Source organism: Anomalospiza imberbis, chromosome 4 (assembly GCF_031753505.1).
Source record: "Anomalospiza imberbis isolate Cuckoo-Finch-1a 21T00152 chromosome 4, ASM3175350v1, whole genome shotgun sequence".
Classification (NCBI taxonomy): Eukaryota; Metazoa; Chordata; class Aves; order Passeriformes; family Viduidae; genus Anomalospiza; species Anomalospiza imberbis.
The window spans coordinates 7,222,209-7,246,392 of NC_089684.1; the positions used below are offsets into that span (position 1 = coordinate 7,222,209).

Below are 24,184 nucleotides of genomic sequence, written 5' to 3' on the forward strand. Positions count from 1 at the left end.
ATGAGCCTATTTTAAAGCTAAAATGGTTTTCCTGACTGAAAACTGGAAATTATGATCTTTAGTATCCAAGTGTCAATGAAATGTAAGTGCCCACCAGATTGCTGGCCCACCCATAGATTATTAATGCACAATTAATCTACTAGGGCAACTGTAGAGTGTCATTTAGCTTCAGAGCCCATAAGTATAAAACAGCAACACACTGTGAAATTAATGGTAACACTTAAAGGTCCCATTGTTATTAATTCATTTGACATTCACTGTAATCACACTGGTCTTTAATGAATTCATTTGGCATGTGAATATCGCATGTACTTTCAAACGCACTCCAGTGCAAATCAGCGTTAATTGATGTCCTGAATTGAAACAGTTTTTCTCTCTCTGTAACTTCTTATTTTTAGGCTACTTTATACCTTTTTTCAAGGGTGTTTTCCTCAGCAAAATTTACACGTGGCATGTGCAAGCACATGCTCTTATAAAAATTGCTTTAACTGGATGTCAATGTAGCATACAAAAATGACCAAGCAATCATATGGTACTGAACCTCTGCAGTAACTTTTTCTAAGGCAATAAACTCTAAACACCACTGAACTTTGGCAACCTTCTACTGCCACATATCCTGTGAATATGTTCAGCTTACTGTTCTCCACAAACTGCCGGTGAACATCTTTGGCTTATGTGAAAAGTGCTGTGGCCAATGGTTATCATTTTAGGGAGTTCAGTTTGATAGCAGGAACTGGCTGCATCTCTCACCCTGCACTCAGCAGCTACAGCTGTGCATATGGATAATGTGTGTAAATGTGTCAATTGAAATCATCTCTCTCCCTCATATGTAAACACTGCTTCCAAGAACTGTGGGGTGCAGACAAATTCCTCTGAATGTCACATGCAAGCAGTTAATCTGAAAAGATTTAATGCATGGGTGGTACAACAATTCCAACTCAGTAGCTTGTCCTAGACAAAATACTTCAAACTGGAAAATCCTTCATACTAATAAAATATTATTACCGTTATAATTCATAAAGTCGCTGACTTACTTCCTCAGATAGCAGTAACAATCTTCATATGTTCTTGGTTCCCAGGAAATTAAGGGCATCTCAAGGGTGGCAAAGGAATTTCTGATGTAAAACCATTTCTTAAATGAAACACCTATTTCAACCTGTATGTAAGTATATCAAGGGATCTTTAAATTATCACAATATGGGACTATGGTGTTTGACATCACATTTGTAGGAAATCTGTAAGCCATTCCTAAAAATAGCACACCAACCAACAAAAGTATGGATTCAGAATGCCTCAGATATAATTATACTTGAAGATAATGTCAATGGCACTATATAAATACTTTCATTATATGAAGTACAGGTAAACTAAATTAAAACACATACAATAAGCCCACACTTACTGAAAAATGCTTAAAAAGTTGTGGTGCCACTAATTTTTGGTTGCCTCAGAGGGTTTGCATTGTTTTTCAAAAAATACAAGGTTAATGTTTTCTCCAATTGCAGACCTTCTTGATTCTCAATAATTTAAACAAAGGTACCCAAAATTGTAACATATAAAAACCATTTCAAGCATCTCTACTTGGGTTGAAAAATAAGTAAACAGAAAAGAGGTCCCACTGATTTAATTTTTTTCAATACTACTATCTGCTGGGCAATATACTTTAAATGCACTGAGGTTTTTTTCAATTAATGATTACCATAAAAGGTTTCTAGTTTTTCTTTTGTATATTATGCTAAAGCTAGAGAAAATTATTTAAACTTATTCAACACAGTGTACATATTTTTGTAATATAGAGTAAATCAGAGGATTCAGAATATCATAAAAATCGGAAATAATCCTGAAATTACTTCACAAAAGTAGTGTCAGAATAGTGTCGACTAGACTCTTGCTGCTGACATGCAAGACTTTTCTGAGCTTTCATTGCCAAGGAAGGCCCAATGAATAAAATGATTTTAAGAATGAATATAGACACATCAATCAGAACCACAAATCAAGAGTGTCTGGCTATGTAGTACTGATTAAAGTTCATATTTGTCTTCTCTCACCTTCTGTAACATACTCAGAATGATGAACATACTCTAAATGGAAAAGCATGATTGCTGAATCTTCATCTCTTGCCATTAATATCCTGGAAGTAAAGAACATATCTTGAGGTCTAACTATGTTTTATTCTATTAGGCATTATTTCATTGGAACAATGACTGAGTTATGCTCCTCTTTAATTCAAAACTTTAAGTCATCATTTTCTTAATGACTTTTGAGGAAAGAACTTAACATTTCAATGAGCCAGCACTATCCTATTGTCAAAGATCCTTCCCCCAAAACCACAAAATTGTCAGCCTTGTTTCACACTGCCATGGAGCAGCAATATATACAATTAGGTTTGTCAGACAACTTCCATTCTCAGAAGCAGGCAACTGAAATCTTAAAGGGAGAGACAGTGAATTTTTGTCATTGACCCTTTGAAAAACTGCAAAATTGGACATGCATTTGGACATGTTGCTAGTCTCTGGGAATTTCAATTTGCTTATGCTAACTGGAGGTTTGTTAAGAGTTTAGAAGCTGAATACTCAGAAAACTCTATAGACCAAGAATGTTGTAGCCCAACACTGTAAAAGAGCCAGACAGTACCTTCTGTATGGTTGGTTGCTTTTTTAACCACTATAGGTTGTTCTAGGACCAGGTACGAATAAGGGTATTTGTCTCATTAGTTCTTGGGAGAGAGAAAAAAGCAGAGGGAACTGTCTGGCATATAGAGAAATCAGGAGTATGCTGCATAAACCACATTTTGCCAAGGGGGCTGGACTAAAGACTAAAATTCCTAACTCTGAAAAGTGTTTTCACATTGCTTCCTGACTCACTTCTACAATGCCAGAATACAGGATATGTGTTGACCAGTTTGGTGTGTCCTCCCCATTGCTGTTAATCCACATTTCCTTTGTGCAGTGTCCTTCCTTGTCTGCCTGGAACTGGCTTTGCAATCTCATTGCCAGGGTAGATGGGACACCCATGTTTCAGTGTACAGATGGCTTGGACTTGCCTGCATTGCAAACTAATGACAAATGTTGGTGCAGGTATAAATTTAGTGTGCTAATGAGTTTGCTTAAGGTCTTGTCTAAGGTATATCCTGACAGGATAGTACTTCTAAAATGTGATTTACATAGGACTTTTGATTCATTTTGTGCAAAAGATGGGTAAACAATATTTATGGAAAGGATTTCTACAAAACTTTCTACTTTCCTAATCAATGAGTGAAAGAATACACAAGAAAAAAATCCTGACTTTTCAGAATGTTGAGTGATCAAAATATGAACTTCCAACAACTGAAAATTTGTACAACATGTAAAACCTCAGAGATAATGACAGTTATTCACATGAAGCAAACAAGCAAACATGATAATATTTAAGCAATGCAACACCGTGGTACTCTCAGCCATTCTCCAAACTGAAATGGAAACATGGTCACAGATTAATGAGATTATAAAATGAATTTAGCAAGCTTTTTGTTATCTAAATGTTTATCAGAAACCTCTGAGGTTTTAAGCATTGAAAACCTCTAGCAGTGCACAAAGTATTCTACATGAAAAAGATACTAGCTTTGATATCTTTGGAGAAAGGTGGATGAAGAAATTGAATTCTTCAATGGCAGAAATATTCCCAGCTCAGCTGTTAGGAGAATCCTCCATACATAGACAACATTTTTCAAGTATGATTTAGCTCATGAAATTTTTGCTGCACCTTAACACGAACCATAAAATAATCATTTAGGTGTAAAGACAGCATAACATGCAAAGATTCAAATCAGCACAGATAGAAAAAAAACCCAGCAGGTTTTCAATATTACGTCCACTATTTGCTTCTCATCTCTGTACAACCAAACCCAGAAAAGAATAAATATTTTGATCTGTGCAGAAACTGTTTATATAACCAAAATTTGACTAAGAATTATTAGATATTTTCTCTATGTTACCATCCACCTATATCAAAAACACAAAGGACTCCACTGTATGCATATTGAACTTTTTTGAAGTTAGCTGCTGTTTCTGTTCTAGAGCTAAAAATCCAAATCTAATTACAGAAAAAAAGGTAGGAAAAATGGCAAGAATAAGCAATTAGAAATGTTCCCATTTAACAGATGAAGACCTTATAAGATAAAATTTACTTGCTTGGAGTCACATTGTATGTCTGTGTCAGTGCTTCAGTATTTATAAAGTTTCAGAGATAGTGACAGAGCATAAAACTAGTATAAATAGTAAAAAACCCACAGATTTTCTATAACAAAATTAAGCACAGCATACAAAGGTGGAAAGGCTTCTTCTTGTTGGAGATGAAAGGATTTATATTGCTTTGAACAGTTCAGTATCTTGTACAAACAACTACTACTAGATACAGTAAGAAGACGGAGGGAGCATTTGAACAGCGAGCATTTTTCCAAGTAATGATTAAAATAGTCTATTTCCTCTTTGAAAATGAGTTTCCATGAAGGCAGACTTTCAGTATTGTCAAACAGGATACAAACTAATTGACACTAATTTGTAATACTCAGGCTTTCTTGGTTGCTCATGCTGAGTTATCTAGATCCTGTCTTACTGCTGCAATACTCTTGTGCTCCCTCTTATTGTAATCTTATTCTGATTTCTACATCTTCTTATCTTTCTCCTTCCAAGCAACCTTTTCTTCTCCTTCTCCCTAGTCCTCCCCACAAACCTCAGAGCACTTTGCAATTTCCCTTCCCAAATATCAGAAAAAGACACAGAGATTGCTTTGGCAGAAAATGGGAATGGGGACAAATACTATACATGAGTAAAAGGCAAGTTTTTCTCTTGTGCACCGGTACTCCTATTATGTTGATGAAGAGAGGAAAGGCAACAGGTGAGAGTGTAGGAGGCAGTGTGTTTCTCCACCTAAGCCACCCACGTGAGCAGCCCCCCGGCTGCCTGGCTGGCCAGACAACACGTGTGCAGTGTGTGGGCACCATGCCTGTGGCTGCCCCTGCTCTCTCCCGCTGGTGCAGCCAGGAGCCCTGCTCAGTGTGGCTGGTCAGCCAGGCAGACAGGATGTCCTCACAGCTCTTTGGCCTTCACAGAAGCAGAGCATCCATGTATCTCCTCAGCTGGTTTTCAGACTGGAGCTGACCTCCAGTCTTAACAGCTTTCTTTATGGAAACTAATACGTTAGATGTATGTATCAGCTAACCTCAGGATCTGCACATTTGCTGTAATTTAATGACCTATTTGTTTAGCTCTGCAAAATGCAGTTGCCTTTCTAAAGATGAAGTTGCTAGAGATGGCCTTTTTCTAAAGTAATCAGTTCAGAAAAGATCATACATTAAGGCATTAGATCAATTACTAATTCCTTAAATTTTTTTACTTGGATACTAATTTTTTCACCTTATTAAGAGGCATGAGGAATATTTAAATTTTTTATTATTATCCCATCCTGGTTTAAAAAAATTGCAAATAGAAGGATTACAACCTTGAATGAGGAACAAATAAATATTCTGACTCTTAGACTGAAGAAGACTTTAGAAATTCCAGTGATTCAAATATCTGCCATGATTACTGAAGAGATAGTGTTGTTGTTTTCAAAAGTTTGATCAGCTTCACCTTCGGCAAAACAAGCAAGATATAGCTAAGAAACCGGTAAACACTATAGAGCTTGTAAAAATTATTACGTATTATTTCCAACCCATCCATCTGTATTATGTTAATAAGAAGGCATTAAACAACAGAAGAAAAGCAGATGTAAGAACAAGGAAAACCATTTTTACATGGAGCTTGGAAATTTGACATAAAGACAGTGGATAATAATAAATTACTAATTGTTTTTACACCATGTTTTTTGAAAGCAAATTTGGAATGTATTTTAGTACTGTCTTGGGAGGAATGATTTCAGCATTGCTTTTTTGTAAAAATAAGTTCATAGAATTTCACTGTGTGAACCAAATGTCTTCATAAAATTTTAAACACTACAATGTCTTTTTAGCCATTATGCCAGTATAAGAGCAAAGAAACTGGAAATGTATGGATATACATAAATATACATACATATATATGTATATATCTGGTGGGAATTTATGGAAAATGCAAAAGATGCTCAAAAGCAGATGACTATTAGCATAAACTTTACAGTGAGCTGCTCTGCAATATCTCTACCTTTCTTGCTTCTACGTGCATTGAACTTTTAAGCTTGCTGATTCTGCCTTGGGCAGAAGTGGCACAAACTTAAAAATGGAAGGTAAAGCAGTCTTATCGTTTGATCTCATTTATTTCAGGTGCCACTGAAGTAAGACCCCATGATCTCGTGGAAAGCGTCACACTATTTAGCTTATTGTAAGGTTGAGAAAGCATCTATTATATTCAAAGGTAGAGAGACTGTTACACTCTCCTTGTCTTTGACTTGCCACATGCAAATTCAAATGGAAAATTCTTATACTAGAAAACCAAGAGAATTGCCTAATTGTAGATGAAAACTATCACAAGCCAGGAATTACATATCCATGTGCTCTGAAATTATTATATCATATTTGCTTTCATTCTCCTGTCAGTACTGATCAGTATATTTGTAGGAAAGACTGGCAGCAGCAGAAGGGCATGTTAGTTTTTATTATAATGTTTGTTATTCTAATGATCTTTCATGACAACAAACTTATTGCAGCTATAAAGGAAATTATCCTTTTTTCAGTAACAGAACACTGTTCTTGAGAATACCAACAATATTGTGATATCGAGGGCACTTTGCAGATAGTAGTCAGATTTTAAACCACAACAAATAAAATTCCCCAAACTCTGTGCAATCAGCTGGTTTATATTTGAAAGCTAGACAATGAAAGTTACTGCAGGGTGTCCCATTAGAAAACTACAAAGTGGAAGAACACAAAAATAATATTTTTGGGGGGGAAGAAAACAAGAAACTGCCAATTTTAAATTTACTTCCATATCAGTGAAGAGTTTCAAATAAATTTTAATTGAAAATTATAAAAATTTAGCTGAAACCCAAGCTGTAGAAAATAGTACTAGCATCTTAGGTACCTGATGATCTAATAGCTTTGAAACTTTTAACATAGCAGTGTATAAAAAAGCCATTTTCCTTTATGATTTTATGGTGTTCTTTTTCTATACTGTCTAGGGTTTGTAAATAAATGGATCATACCAAGGACGTCGTCTGGTACACCAATAATGTAGGAATGACAAATCACACTGTCTTACTTGCTAGATTTCTCTATGGCTTCAGTATCTGCTCATACCTAGCTTGAAACTTTATAATTGTTTGTAGGTAAGGTTCTTTGGTTTTTCCTATTTACTTAAATGATTAACTTAAATTCAATTTTATATAGAAAAGCTGGATACATTCAGGGACACAAAGTCAAGGCAAGTAGCTAGGGCACTCATCTGTAGTCAGTCTACATTCACTTGGCAGCAGGAACAAAAGTAACAGGTGAAGGACAAGTGAAACTGACACCAGCAAATTCTGGAGTCAGAGTGTTCCTCTGCCATGAGTAAATACCTATTTAGATTTCTTCTGAGCTGGAAGAAAGGATTCAAGGAAATTGATCTGGTTTTCCAAAATGTCAGTGACCAGCTTGATGATCAGACAACAGAGGAAAAAACCAGGGTAATTTGGACTGACTTCCTTTTCCTTGCTGTTTTTTGTCTTTTGATAGTTTTTTGGTTTCTTTTTTTTTTCCCCTGAATTGTGCATTACATTCTGAGGAACTTTTAATTTCTATTAAAAAGTGATCTTCAATTTCCAGCATTTCCTAAAAAAGGCATAAGGGTCACTAGGACACAGAAATCCTTCAGCTAACTTTTTATTCTTGGGAATATTAGATATGGCCTGTAATCTGACAGTTCAGGGTAGCCAAACAAAGGTTGAATGTGCTGAATTTATTGCTGCAAACTGCTAGGGTTACCCCAGTCTTACACCATGCTTTCATTATGTTTTAACATACTATAGGATGAAACCAGACTAATAAATATGGCAAATTTCTATGCTGAAATCATGCTTATCATACTAACTAATCAAGCTGCTTTTGCTGATGAACTGTGCTGCTGACTCATCAAAATTTGCAACCATTGGCAAATGTGCTGTAGGTGGAGGGTGGTTCTAGGACTCTTCAAACATTCCCTGCCTAAGCCTGCCTTTTCTAGGAAAAAATATATCACAGATGACTATGAGAGAAAATATGGCTGAGGTATATGGTATGTTTAAAAATGGAACTTGTGAATTTTCTGATATCCCTCTCCATTTACATAATTCTTCAAGCTTCACTACATTAATTGTGTTTGTCCTGTGCTACTTCCCTTCTATTTTATTTTGTGGTCTCATGTATTTGGTTACACACAGAGTATCTCCTTTCCCTTCCCTGACTTTATTTCTTTCACATATACTTGATATGGGTTTAAATTCTCCAGGTGCTGTATTTCTTTGCCTTTCTTTGGAAAAAAGAAAAAAAAAAATAAAATGACCTTTTCCTTGAAACAGCAAGATTGGAAACTAATCTGCTTGTTACAGTTGAGATTTTGACCTGCCCCCTAAACTGCACATTGACTTCTAGCTCTGAGAACTGGTTTTCATGGTGATGTGTGTCACTTTTTTGTAATGCTAATTCAGGCAGAAGCCATTTATCATTTCTGAATATAGAAAGTGTCTGGTGTGACACTGTGCTGACTTATTCATAAAATGATAAAAGATCAAGAGAAGCACTATAGCTTAGCCTACAAGGACCTAGACCAGGAGCAGAACATCTACTTTCTATTCTTGCTTTCCTCTATGACTACAAGAAAGACAATTGTTTTCATGTATTTTAATAGCTACCTGCTGATAAAGAGAATGATGTAAGAGTAAGAATTACTAATTTTTACAATAAATACTGAGATAAATCAAAATCTGTTCTCTTTTATCTGTATTTTATTTTATTTATGCCCCTCTTTATCAGCAGACAAAAAAAAAAGGCAATGATAAAATGATTTTTTCCCTTTTTTTTCCTTAATAGAACAGACATAATACCCCCACAGTGTATGAACAGACTTCTCTGTTCCCTGGCTTCTGTGCAAAAACCTCATGGGAATATTACTACATCCAGACTTAGGAACATGGAATGACCAGAAAATCCATGGGCAGGATAACAGATAGGTTAAAACCTTTTTATATAAGACACGAAAAAGAAAATCCTGCTACTTTTGGAAAAAATCCCAGTACATTTGAAATCAAGCAAAATAACAGAACGTTTTACTATAACACATAGAGTTTAGTTGAATTCTATAAAACCAATGTTTTTCTGAAATACAGTAAAATTACTGAGATCTATGATAACGCTCTACAGATATAAAATTTATGGCTCACCAAAATTTACCTGTTAGGAATACCCATTGGAGAATACTCTATCATTCCCACATGGGTAGCATGGCAGAAAGCTGCAATGTCACTGCTACTCCAGGATGGTTTAGCAGCAACATACATACATATATATATATATATATATATATATATATAATATATATATATATATATATATATATATAAAATTTCAAATTTTGCCTCCTGGAGAAGATTTCCATTAAGAAAATCTCACTTTTTTTTTTTTTTTTATTCTTTAAATCGGTATTTTCCAAAGGTAAGTAGTCATTTCCAGTATTCCTATCATTGCTTTACCTGAATCCAGATGTGCAGGCAATCACGTTGATTACTGCCTTTTTCTTTTAACTTTTTCAAAGACTGAGAAATTAATTCATCTGTAGGGCTACACATTCTCTTTTAAAATATAGTTCTGATACTTTATATAGTAATGTAATTTAAATTAGTACCTAATTCTCTAAAGTCCACAATTTAGGACAGCGCAAAATCTACTGCAGCAACTAATTAAACACTTACTGTAAGGTTAAGTTTTTCATTAAATCAATAGGCCCCTAGTGTCAGTTACAAAGCCCTAATTACTATGTTGTAAATTTAGATTGAATTTGAATTAAGGACTGATTTCAATCTAACCACAGCATGTAAATATTGTAAATTACCAGAATTACAGTTCAATAAAATTGAATGGATTTCACTTTAGATAAACTAAATGCAAATGAGCCTAAGGAAAAAAAAAAACCTGCAGAAATTTCTCAAACATCTGCACAAGAGACATACATGTGCAGTCTGTAGTACACTGCTTTGGCAAAGAGCATGCCGGAGCTTCAAAATGCTGCCATCGTTTACTATAAAATGTTTTAAATTTTTCATTATCTGTTCTGAAAATGAATAAATTTAATCTCTCCCAAGTGATCAAGTAAAATGATGGCTAATGTGCCCACTTACTGTGTTGCTTTAGTTTGATGACTGTATTGTTGTGCTAAAGCACAGTATGAAATCAGGTTATCAGGTTATAACTGGCAGGGATAAAAAAAAAGCAGTGCTGGGAAACACAAAACAAGCCATTTTCAAGGCATGAATCATGCACTTTGAAGACTCAAAACAAGTGTAAAAATTACAGACAATGGCACTCTAATCAAACGAGTGCAAAATTGAAAATAATTGGGAGTTTTTGGACTTTCATTCACATTCAAACAAGCACTGTATCCACAGGATATTAATAAATTTGGGAAAATAGGCAATATGCTAGGTTACACAGAAAATGACAAATCAAAAATGCCTATATTGAGGGTCATACATATGATTATTAAGAGCTTTCTAGTGCCCAGCTTATGTTATTTCAATATAAGCACAAAAAATATGTTAATAGCCTTAAGATGTCCTTAGAAAGTTAATTAAAACAATGGGTAATTTTTTTTACACTTAACACTTCATTAATGCACTTAAACAGAATAACAAAAGCTGACCGCAAAACTAAAAACCAATAAATTAATATTGTCATGAAGGCTCAGAAAGGGCATAGATTAAGGAAATTAATAATAATTTTCATGATTTTGTGCTTGAGAGATGCTGAACATAAACTCAAAACTAGAAAATAACAAAGAAGTGATAATAATCCTCCTTCAAGAACAATATCTACTATCCTCATTTCTACCAGGAATACAATTATGCCACCTGATTCCATAAAACCAGTTATGGTTTTATTTCTTTTTTCAGAGGACAGTTTATGGGATCTTTGATCTGTTCATGCCTCACAAAGTTACACAGTGCCAGTGCAGTTTGTAGACACACACCGGGTGTCTGATAATTTATAATCTGACAGCACCACACTTTCTGAAACTCTTATTTCCTGTGAGTGTTAAAATTACATCTCAAACCACAGAATGTTTTAATGACTTCATGTCATCAAGAAAGGTAATAATACTTCAGAGCTCAGCTTCATCAGCTGAGCATGGTAGCCAAAGGTAGCAAGTAATTTACTACATGTGACCTATGTAGGCTTTTCACATTAGGAAAATCAAACCATTCTCTGAAGTGCTCATCTTACCAGTCCACTGGAATGTTAAATTACTGACTGCAAAGGAAATGATGCTTCACTTAAGTTTGGAGTTCTGCACAAGTGGAATGAATGGGCCAAGCTGCAAAAAGCCCTGAAGTAGATAAGAAAAAATTATTTGTGACACTTGCCAGAATAGAAAATTCAGTATGTTTATACCACCTACAGCACGTATAGTATATTGCTAAATATAGGAAATATGGTAGAATGAAAGAGTAGTTTCATAGCTGTCCTTCATGTCGGTAAGGTGTCCTTTGCTTATCAGCTTTCCACCTTCATGTCATACCTTAGTGGACAAAACAAGATATTCCCTGATGTGATTCTGCTGTTCTGTCTCCCATGCTTACTCTTAAGGTCATGAGAATCATCTCTCCTCCAGGGTCTCTAGGCTGGAGCAAAGGTAAGCAGGAAATATTATGACTGCTGAAATAAAAGTCTACCTATTTAAATCAACAGAAGCAATAAAGAGATGGCACCACTTGGATCTTGATCTCTAAACTGCAAATGAATTCATCTGTCCAGTTCTGGAATTCAGATGAAGTTAGAAAATTGCATAAATTTCTGGGATACAGCTGGTTTTGTTTGAGATAATTTGTCTTCATGTTCTGTAGAATTATTTTTCCATGAAAAAATTGTAGGGGCTAGCTAAGATGTGATGAAGTGGCTACACTATAGGCTTGAGGCTTCACAACTGATTAATGCTATAACATAAAAGGAAATTATTTTGAAAAGTGTCCTAGTGAAAAAGGAGACTTCTTTCGGACAACAAGTAAGATTTAAATTTTAATTTTGCACAGTTTAAAGTTTAATGACAGTTCACAATCAGCTTGTTAACAAGTCTCAGCCTCTTGCAAAAATCTTTGCCACTTGGCATGGTGAAGAATTTATGATTTTATTCTACCTTATGGAGCAATGAAATTAAACTGAAAATTTTATTTTTTCTGGTCTTGCTAAGGTTATAGCTGTTTGGAACTGCAGTGTCCACATCTGCCATTCATCTTGTTAAATGGAAGGTTGGCTATTATACATACAAGATTCAGTTCATGTCTGTCTGAGTGATACGGGAAAGGTATAATTGCAATAAATTTAGCAGTCAATGGTTTGGACCTATATATGCACAGTCATCAGGCCACATAGTGTATAGGCAAACACTCTCCTACAATTATGCCCATATTTAATGCCTGGAAAGATGACTGCCTTATGGAATATTTGACGTTTGCCATTGTATTCCTGTATAACATCTGTAATACCTATAATTAGAACCGTGCAGCCTAAATACAGTGAAGATTAAATTGTTTATAATGTGTAGGTTACAGAATAGAAGCATGGAGTTAAAAAAGGGGAATTAGTAACTGAAGACATTCTTAATGGTATGAATCCTGGAGTGAAAATTTCAAAATGAAAAGGTTTGAAATACTTAGTAATTCATTTGTTTGATGAATTACAGATCAGAATCTCAGAATAATTTAGATTGGATGGGATCTTTGGAAGTCATCTAGGCTGATCTCCTACTTCAAAATTAAAACATGTTCCACAGGGCTTTGTCCAATCCAGTTTTGAATATTTGAGGACCCTCTTCCACAGCTTAGCCCAACCTACATGGTGAAAAAAAATACCTCAGTTGGAACTTTCTTTGCTGCTGATCAATAACTCTTGTTCTTCTACTCTGCACTTCTGAGATGCTGCTCCATATTCTCCACCATGGTACAGCTGAAAGCAGGAAATAAATCTTTCTCTAAGCCTTCTCTTCTGCAAGCTGAATACATTTACTTTCCTCAGCTTCCCTTGTTACATCACACTCTGTTATTCTCTCTTGCCCCTGGGGGACAGAACTGGACACAATACAGAGGAATAATCACTCCCTTCAAGCTGCTGGTTGTGTTGCTCCACAGTATGTTATAAGCCTTCACTGCTACAAGGCAATACCAAAACCTAAATATTTTTTATCTGAGCAATTGTGATTAATTGCCATTTATCTCGATAAAGAAAAAAATGGCAAGGTAAGTGACAATAACTTGACCCTGTTCTGCTTCACTTATCAAGCACATGACTTTAGTTAGTAGTGGGAATTAATCCCATAATTTTTACTGCAGAAGACCTGAGTGATTTTGGAACCCCATCATTAAATACTGAAACATCTATTGGTAACAGGTAGTTCATGATTCTATTTTATGGATATAAAGCCAATTGTTCACATTCTGTTGAAAAAATCTAGCTCCAAGTATGAACCTTCCCTGAATAGTGAGCATATAAAACTCCAGCTATTGTTACTGGAAATACTAGACAGCATACTTGGAATGGTTTTGGAATGCTAGTTGAAATTACATTTGCTTAAAAATGAACAAACACACAGGAGTCTGGGACAAAGGTAGCAATACAAATACTAGTTTTTCAATGTATTTTTTAGTAACAATTATTTTGGATTTGAATTAAAATATTTTTTATCATAGGCATTAATTGAGCACACTGGCAACATGCACTGATGTTCTTTCCTGTCAGCTTTGGTTTATGTATGCATTTTAACATTTAACTTCACTGCATGCAAAATCCAGAAATGAAAAGTGTGCATAAAAATATACAGGGCATTACTTATTTATATGTAAAACCTTTATTCTATTTTGTTATTTTAGATTAAATCCCGTTTCAATTCTATTCTCTCAGGGAAGCACTAACAGTTTGAGCTCAGCGTGAAAGCCATCAAACACTTGAGCTGAAATTTAGATTGGGCAATTTTGCCTGGTGAAGTAGAAAAGGACATGTGGAATGACAGAGAACAGAATGGCTTATGGAAAGGCAGATGTTTTAATAACTTGTTGTCTAGTGGGAGCCCCAAATATCTAAATTTAAACACCGCAATATATTAAAGTGCATTGCTGTCAGGGAGGGCATACTCCTTTACCTTTATGAATCATAGTGAATGTGCATAGTTATCATGAGTGTAGACTTTATAAAACACATATTTTACAGCTGAAATTAGAATTAATTGGAAGGTGTTAAAAAAGATTATCTCAGACTGCAAAATTTTGCTTGAGTCTGCATTGCAAAATGTATCAGGTCAGAGCCTAGGTAATATTCAGTCTTGAGTTTTGACTTGAACCTGTCTGCCTGTGTGAGTGGACTAAATAGATACTTGAGATCTCCTGCCTACTAAGACCCCTTTTGTTTCAGCACATCAATCTCCTGTTAATTTACACTAGGTTTGAAACTACATTTGTCCTTCAGCGCATTGTTGGAAGAACGCAATGAATTTAACTAAAAAATGTTCAGAGAGAGGCTAGAAGCCTCCTATGTTAAGTTCTTTATGAAAAAATCTCTCAGGATGTCTGGTAATAGTGAATTACTCTAATACACCCTGGCTGCATAATTTACAATCTTGCAGAATTAAGATGACTAGGGAAGAAAAATTTTATTAATAAGCTGGCTTCCCATATGTTCATGAACAACTGGGTCCTATTAAGGAACAATGAAAGCCCTGTCACTTGACTTTTGGAGATACTACACCAGTTTTCATGGACTGTTTTGTGACACAACAAATTAGAACCCCTAATTGATGTTGCCTTTCACATTTGTCATCTTGTATGCTGTCCCCTTTCTCTAGAAGTATCAGGCTATATTTTATTTAAAGCTATTGAAAATATTGCAGGTATACCACAAAGAAATATTAAAGAAAAGCTATTTTAAAAATATATATAATATTTATTGTTTCATTTATGGTTTATTAGACATGTATGCATTAAATAGAAAGACATGGAAACATTGCTACAGATATTGTGACAAAGTGAAATTGATGGTAGTATTTGATGAAAGTTAGTGACTTATAGACTATACTGGAATTATTTTAAAGGTCATAAATTTCTCTTTGAACTGGTATTTACTTGACAGTAATTATGGGACAGATGCAATAAAAATCTGCACAAACGAAAATTAAATAATGCCTTGCAAGCTTTTTGTCTCTGCATATTTTCAGTGGTATCTTCAATTCTGTTTTAGGGAGTGGATTTCCAGTTAGGGTTATCAGGGCCTGATGTTTAAAGAAGAAATAAAGACTGACTCTGTAAGCTTAATGGAATATTCTCACACAGAGATATCACTTCTGGATCAGGAAGTCCTCAAGCCAGATATTATTGCAGACTAAAAATAAATTAATGGAGAAAATTCTTTTTCCCTTTTCTTTTTGATTCTAATTTCCTCCCCCTTTTTTTTTTTTTTCAACTCTCATCTAGGTCTCTAGTGTGCCATGCTAGGTGGATTTCAGGTCTGGCCATTCATGTTCTTATAAGTATTAATAGATACAGTGTAAGAGCTTACACAGGAATCACATGAGAAGCACAAAAAAGCAGCACTAAGCTGAAGCAAAGACAAGATGAAAAAAACCACAGAGGCTGAAAACAGGTGAGAAAGAGAATGTGTGACCAGGCTGTACAGTCCTTACAATCTATTAGAGACAATTTTTGAGGATTTATTGTCTTCTGTTAATAAGAAATAGTGAAAGTAGAAACTGTGTACTATAAATACACCCTTCCTATGCCTTTGTTCAAGATGACAGAGCTAAAAAGGCCCCTAATGTTTCTGCACAATCTTTCTGTAAACAGTTCCCAATCACTTTGCTGCATTGCCTTCAACTGAGAAAGCAGACTAGAGCTGCTGCATGCCACTGAACAGCACAGACTGCAGCTGGGAAAAAAAAAAAGCTGCATCTCAAAGCTTCACTCCTAACCCTCTTTTGTTGGATGGGAGTCAAGTGGGCAAGATTACATCCAATCCTCTTGTTTCAGAAAAAAAAAACCCTGTTTATCAATTAATAAAAAATTGGAGGAAGGAAATGTGTGACAGGTATTCTGCAATAATAACAATCATAATTACAAGCACCTTAGTTAAACTACCTCTGAAACAGCTAGGACTGCATTTGGGAGCTGCTTGAATAACATTTGCCCCACTTATCTTCCATTTCAATTTAATATTCCTCGTGCTAGTGTTGCCTATATCATCAATGTCAAAAACTAAAAAGTCTTATCTTCAACTTTCATTCCAATGCTTCAAAAGAGCTTTGAATTTGCATCTTACTCTAGGGAAGATGTAGTTTAAAAACATTTTTGCCCAGCTTGCTCCATTAATTTCTGAGGAAAATGCACCTACTGCTGTGAATATGACAGTTCTCAACCTTGGTGTTTTTACAGGATGTCCCTCCCTAGGGAACAACCAACACCATTCTGACTTACCCTGCTGGAACTGCACCTCCTGCTGGGTAATCAGCTACTGCAGCACTAAGGGAGAGACCTCAGTATGATTAACTGGATGCCCCTTGTGAATGCTAAGGAAAAAGAGAACTGCAAGTTTTCTAGGGGGAAAAAGTGCTTTTAGTCATCATCTGTTTTCAATTCAAGCAGCTAATTTACAGTTGCATAGAGTTGCTCAATTACCAGCAGTATTTAGTATTTTATACATCTCAGTAAGCTTTAACTTAAAATAATATTAATCAATCTGTGAAATATATTTTTCTCCCAAGTATTTCTGTGAGTCAAAAACAAAATTAATTTTGTAATGATTATCTGACTCAGGTAAAGCTGATTTTATATTACTCTAGGCCAAAGCCACTGACAAGGGCACAAAAAGGATTATTTTTCAGCAGTTTTCAGCTCAGCTAAATCAGCAGATAATGCCATCTATGATGCACAGCGATCCTGACCTAAAGCCCTCCTCATTGTTAATGTTTCTCACATCTCAAATATGCCTCAATGGTAGAAAAATATTATATAGCCATCTTTGAGCATCAAGAATAATTAATGTTTTAGAATTCTTTGGATTTTATGCTGTTATTTTATTTTAGTTGTCTCCCATCCCTAATTGCACTATCACATGAAGACAGTATATTTATATAGTCAGTGGTGGTAATTTGGTGTTTGGCTTTATTATATGCAGACCATAAAATAAAGATGCCTGTACTCCTATTAAAAAAATAAGAAAATCAAAACCAAAGCACAAACCCCAGACGCAAAACACACAAAAGAAAACTAGTTTCTTGGACAAAGAGCAAATAAAGCAAAAAAGTTCATTGTTATTGACTGCTATTCACAACAAAAGCAGTTTGTCTCCATCAGCCACAAAAAAGCATGTGGACTTTCAACTGAAAATATCATTTACAGCTGAATTTATTGTTTGAATTTCTATACCATGACATTTGAAGTGAATCATTCTTGGCTTTAAGAGATTTTTAGTCATTAGTTAAAAGAAAAACTAACTTTATTTTCAGAAGTGCTAATCAATCATTTAGAAATTTTTTAAATGCTATCATTTTTGTATGTATGTTAGTAATAGGATACCAGTGCCATGTAGGACCAACATTTTGCCAAGCCTCCTCTTCAACCAGAGAATGCATAATTTTAAATTTTCACATGATTTTTGATTCTGCTAATTATGTTGATTATCATCAAAACCACCTGACAAACAGTAATGAACCTTACAAGTGTTTATCACTCAGTAAAGAACTGTCATTCTGTTTTGAACCTGGGGAAGATAAGATACATAGACGTATAGGCAAGTTTATAGGATATTCTAAGCAGAGCTAAGGCTGAAAAAGCAAACCTTTTTGTGATTTTGCTGGATGATTACTGTAATAAATGGGATACAACCAAAGATTGTTAGTGTTAAAGCATTTGAAAGTTATCGGATTACTTCTTAAATGTAGTTATTTACTGCAAAAAATCCTGTAGGTCTCAGTAGGAGGCTTAACGTACTATGAAGATACCATTTTGTTCTTAAAAATCCTGTTTAAAGTATTTTTTTCCACATTCTATGAGACACACAGAAAACCTTGGCAATAGCTAGTTTGCAACTGTCTGAGGCCAATTCCTATCACAGTGACCAAGATCTTGTTCTCTTGAACTTTGCCCTCTGACTCTGACCTGCCTTGACCACTATGCTTCATTTTTTATCTTGAACTTTCCATATTCCCAGTGCTCTCCCTCCATCTCTTGCTTGGTAGTCAATCTAACACCTTTTAGACATAAAGAAGATACAGAAAGAAGGCAGAGAACAGGATATGACGTGCCATTTCCTAGTTCCTTTACAGCTGCTGAGCAGGAGGGAGTCAGACTCTGATGCCTTGCCTCCTTTTGGAGCTCAGGAACGTTGAAGACATTGATACACAACCATGCAGTCTGACTCAAAGAAGTTGCTTGTGCAATCCTGTGTCATTTATATTTGACAATGTAATAATAAAATGGTCAGTATAATATTTGCTAGTTGTTACATGCAAACACATCCAGAGAAAAGCCATATACATGTTGGTATAGATTCTCTAGACTGTGACAACAGTAGTACTAGGTCTCATCTTCTGATGTCAGATTATTATAAACTATTTTATATATAGTTTTTATGTGAATTATTAAGAAAACCCTCTGAAATCATGTCTGGCCCTGTTTTGATCTGGAGGTTGGAGTAAGGACTTCCAACATCCATTTCCACATAAATTATCCTATAATCTAAAAAACCCCTGTGTCTTCCTTTTCTGAACCTAGAGGAGACCAAAGCAGACAGTCACTTCTTTCTTTTGAACTGTTAAGATGTCCACATTTCATAGGAGTAGTACTTCCTTTTACTCTACATACTTTGGCTATGTCTTCTCCCAAATGAAAGAAATTTTTATTTTTCTCTTCCTATCTCCTTCCTTCTTTTCCCTTCTTGTCTTATTTTTCATATGATGTTTCTCATCTGTCTATTCTAAATTCTCAGTTCTTCTCCAGCTGCAAGCCCCCATTTCCTGAGTAACTTCAGTTAATCAAAATTCCATTATTAAGACCTGGTTCCTCATACCATCCAAGTCACAATTCCTTATTTCTGGTGCTCACTAGAAATTCAGTTTTGGCTTTTAGTTTGTATCTTATTTACACATTTCATCATCTGTTTGATCATTTTAGATTAATAATTTTTATCTTTGCTTCCACTGAACTCCATATATGAAACAAGCTCAGAGAAAAAAGCCCATGCCGTCATTGCTCTGTAGTACATAAAGAGCTGTTCTGAGCCCACTCATTGTAATGTTTGTGGAAAACTGCCAGGAGATAATGAGCAAGGTGATAACTGGTCACATTCTGTTTGAATAGTAAAAATAAGGTGGTGTTTTCAGTAGGTTTTCTCTCTGCTCTGCCTGTCAGAGGTGGTGTTAGCATGTGTATTAAGCTTTCTGGTACATAGCCTGTCTTTGATTTTGGAGAATTCACACCACAAAAGAACTCTGAAACTTACAGTGATCACTAAACATTGCTGCATTACAAAAACTAACAATAATAGCATGGTTCACAAGGTGAGGAGAGATGCAGACAGGCTACAGAATAACATAGCAGTTATAAGTCCTTGGAGACAAAAATGGTATCTATAGATACAGATAATTATTTTCCAATTATTTCATACTGGTCATTATAAAGAAGTCAGTTTAAAAAAAATCCTACCAAATGAAAAAGATAAATAAAATAATGAAGACAGTGAAAGCACAGTGAAATTAATGTATTTCTTAGTCATAGATAAGCTTACACCATCAAAGGGGTGTATTGTAAAAGGTACTGTCATATTACATTAGATTCATAAATAAATTTAAAGGAAATTCTTTAAAGCTCATGTATTTGACATTTTTTTTCAACAGAATTAATGAAAAATCTGGGCCCATGTCATAATGGAAATTAAACTTCTGTTTACTCCTCCTGCTAGATCTAGAAATGTAAGATATCCTGCCACTTGTCAGTCATTTCAGGGTCAGCCAAAAGCTAGCTGACCTGCTCTGAGATTGCCAATCATTTTTAAAAAGTTTTTATCGATTGTCATTAAATGGATTAGAAAAAGCAACAGTGAGCAAATAAAGATAAACATACAGAAATAAAGTTATGGGTTGAGATGAAAATATTTTGATTAGGTGGGACATAGTAGCCTCTGTAGCCTTGTATCATGACATTGTTTTGTCATTAAGGTGATTATCCACCTGTGAAAATGGTGAGTCACTTTAAATTATTTAGCATTTAAATTTAGCTTTTAAATTATTTAGCACTTTAAATTTAGCATTTACTCCTTTGTAAATTGTTTTCATCCTCATAGCAACTTCTGAATGGCACTCCAGGTTTGTTTTGGTTTCTGACTCATTGATTAAACCATTAAACAAGAGCGCTGTACTAGATAGCATTTAGCATCTCAAGCAGGACTGTGAACACAGATTGCTGCAAGTCAGCTTCCTTCAAAAGAGAAGGAAGGCCCTTCTCATCACTGACAGCAGACACAGTAGGGCTCTGCTTCCTGCATTTAAAATACGGCTGTAAAGTCACCTGTTGATCTTGGGCAGAGGGATATCTGATGGCATAAGTCCCTCATCTTCATAAGCTCTGTACAGTGCTTTGCACTGAAGGTTAAGCAGCAAGGGCTGTGTCAATGGAGAGAAGGTGTTGGCAGTGTTCTGAAGGGATGTCTGCAGCTGCAGCACAGACACTGAGTCAAAGTAACGTCCCAGAGGGAAGAGCAGCTGAGCTCATGCAATTAAGTCATGAAAGTAAGGAAAAAATCACTAAGGCAAAAAGCAGAAAGCATTCAGGGGTAGTAGAATAAATTGAGAAGATTTATAAAATACTGTAGACTATGTGACAAAAAAAAAATTTACTTGCAACAGACATAGCATTAATAGGCAATTAGATTGTTGCATAGTTACATTCTATCATTTGTAGCCTGTAAAAGGTGGGGGCGGGGGGGAAGGGAGAAATTAAAATCCTTGTATTTCATATCACATAAATTACTGATAAAAAAATTAAAAGAAGTTCAACAAGGTACTAGAAATGGTGCAGATGGTGCCCCACATCAGGCAGGATCAGTTATGGCTTAAGCTGATTTTAATGCCCAGTTGGAAATAACCTTTGATGTAGAAGAAAAGTTCATGGGTTGACTCAGAACAATTTAAGAAAGTGACTAGTGAAGGCTAGATCTGTGCAGATGTTTTTACACTTTAAGCAGGCCTAAAAAAATGTGAACTTCTTGCTAATTCTGACATGAAACAGCTAGGATCTTACTTGATCACACTGCAGAAGTAAAAGATGTTTTCCCTGGTGTGGAGAGAGAAGCAAAACACCAAAGAATCCTAAACAAGGTGTCACTGCTAAAAATCAAGTCTTCTAATTTTAACAAGTTCATAAAAATAAGATTTTTATAATTTAACTCAGAGAAATACAATAGCCCATCTCTGCTCAAGTAATGCATTTGACTGAACAAGAGTTTGGAAAAATTACAGGCTTGTCTGTTGCACCTGTTTAGGGAGCATATGTAAGTGATTTAAAGAAGCAAAGAAAACATTTCCAGTGACACATTAAAAAAAACCCAAAACATAAACTATGAGAGTATTTTAAAAATTTGCATACAGAGCAAAAACCCCCAAACCTCTAGGGTCATAAAAATCTCTTAGCACTATCATATTACTATTATTTGCAATTTCCTAAATAAATAGCAAATGCTTTGGCAAAAAAAACAAGCCAAATCAAACCAAACCAATATAAAAATGTGGGCTGTTAATCTGTTTAATTATAGATAATGTCAACAATTTCATTACTGTTTTATTATTTATAGTTTCTCAAACTTTTCTAGTGGTTCTGGAAAATATTGCATAACTGCTGCTTAATTGTACTCTGCTCAATAGAAAAATATTTCTTATGAAATCAGGCTTTGTTAAGGAATACAACGCACCCATAAGTAATTTTATGGATTTTCTCTCAAGTTAGATAATAACAACTCAATTACCCCACATTGTATCAGAAAACTAAAAGCTATTAGTATACCTATATACTTCTATGAAAATAAATCTACATGTATTTCAAACTTGCGCTAAAGTATGTTCAAATTCCATATATGCACTCAAGAGTGGAAAATAGACTATTCAATGAGGTTTTTTTCCAGAACAAATAAATCCATGGGGGAAAAAAGCCCAACAACTACTCTGAGATAAACAAAGCACCAAACAAAAGAGAGGATGGAAATACAATTTTGCCCTTGATGTTTCTAGTTGGTCAGTCCCTTGATGACTGTATCTATTCTTCTGAAGAGATGCTTACTGAGTTGGTGAAAATGCTTTAGCATTTAAGCATTTTGTTTCCATCAGGCTGTATCAGGGAAAATCCAATTAGGTTTGGTGCTAGCAATTATTTCTTCATATATCTGACATTGCTGGGTATTGTTTTATTGTAAACAGACCGAGAAAAATTATCCAAAGCAGCATCCTAAGGAACACGTGGTTATCCCCCATACTGTGGGTTTTCTACGGTACCATTTTGTGTGGTACATCATGCTTCTGTGTACCTATTCAGATTTTTGAACTGAATGCTGAAAAGCCATGAAGATTTCTATAAATTCACATGGCATGTAAAGGATAAGGAAGCAAATGTACATTGGCTGCTTAACATACCCAAGAAAAGGGTAGGCATATGGTAGAAAAGCAATAGGTGGTTTCAAAAAGAGAGTATTTCAGGCAGAAGAAATTACTTATGCTGGGAGGTTAAGGAAGTGACTATACCGATGTTAGAACTGTGGAAACATTAAATATGAATGAAATGCAGAAATTGCTTAAGGAAAGGTAGTAACAGGCTAGAAGCAAAGGATGTGACAGAAAAGAGCTTTGGGAATGAAGAACAACGGTAATAAAAGAGACAAAGAGGTAAACTGACAGAGAGGAACATTTAGGATTTGTAAATGAGCTCTGCCAAAAGAGAAAAGGAATGTTCATTGGAGTGGAGTCAGTGACTGACAGGCAGAAGAGAAAATTTTGTGGAAAGGGCAGTATGGAAATCTACAACAAAAGAGGTTTAAAGGATTCTAGAATCAAAACCTTTTTGTCGCCTCTACTCTAGATTATGCATTTTAGAAAATTAAGTAAAAAGATGCAAAATAGAGAGGGAAAGAACTGAGTCAGAAGAAATGAAGGACATGGAATGAAGTCAGAACATTACATCAATGTTTACAATAATTTGCTCCTGTCAAAACAAGAATTTGGATGCCTGGGGAAGAAGTATGCAGTTACAAAAATTGGCTTTATCCTGCAGAATATAAAAGGACAATAATCTTGAAAAAATTGCTCTCATTTTCCACGACAGTAGAAACACAAATGCAAGCTATGTGCTGAAAGACATAGGATAAAAATTCCAGAGGACAAAAATTATGGGCCATGTCCTGTGCTTAAATCAAGACTGAAAAGGTGAAGTTGGACCACCAGCTTGAAGTCCTGGTTTGGTCCACTGAAGGACTCTTAGCAGCCTGAGGCATTTCTTTCTTATACTGGTCCTCCCCTCCTTTATATTTACATGAATTAAAAAGCTGAGCTATAAAATCCCACCCCGACTATGTCCCTTCTACCTAATGAAGAAGTCCATAACATTCCTATATTAAATGTCCTTGTTTTCATAAAGACAAATAATTGTACAGCTGATGTACACAGAGATTCCATCAGACTTTTTTCATACACTATTGAGTACTTATTTGAGGATGAGACTGCTTTCTTATGCAGGAAATAGCATACCTTTTATCATTTTTCTTCAAAGTGGTAATTTTTGATTTTATCCTTTATATTTAGTCTTGCATTTTTGGACAGTTCTGATCATAAAATATCTTAAAATGTGTAATAGTGTGCTTAAGCTCAATCACTCTGAGACCAGAAAGCCCAGTAAAATGCTTAAAATAGGTAATTGAAAAGGACTTGTTTTTCTGCTGTAAAACAAGCTGAATGTGTTTAAATAGTCTAAATAGTCATTACAGTCTGAC

The 24,184-nt window shown here is 35.1% G+C and overlaps 1 long non-coding RNA gene across 1 annotated transcript in view; it reads right to left on the minus strand.

Moving 5' to 3' along the window:
- Positions 1-1,813: 1,813 nt before the first annotated feature.
- LOC137472181 (uncharacterized) overlaps positions 1,814-24,184 on the minus strand; it is a 285,092-nt gene continuing 262,721 nt past the window's right edge. Inside the window, exon 6 of the long non-coding RNA XR_010998051.1 lies at positions 1,814-2,131. This is a non-coding gene — a long non-coding RNA (uncharacterized lncRNA). The remainder of the gene's footprint in view (positions 2,132-24,184) is intronic.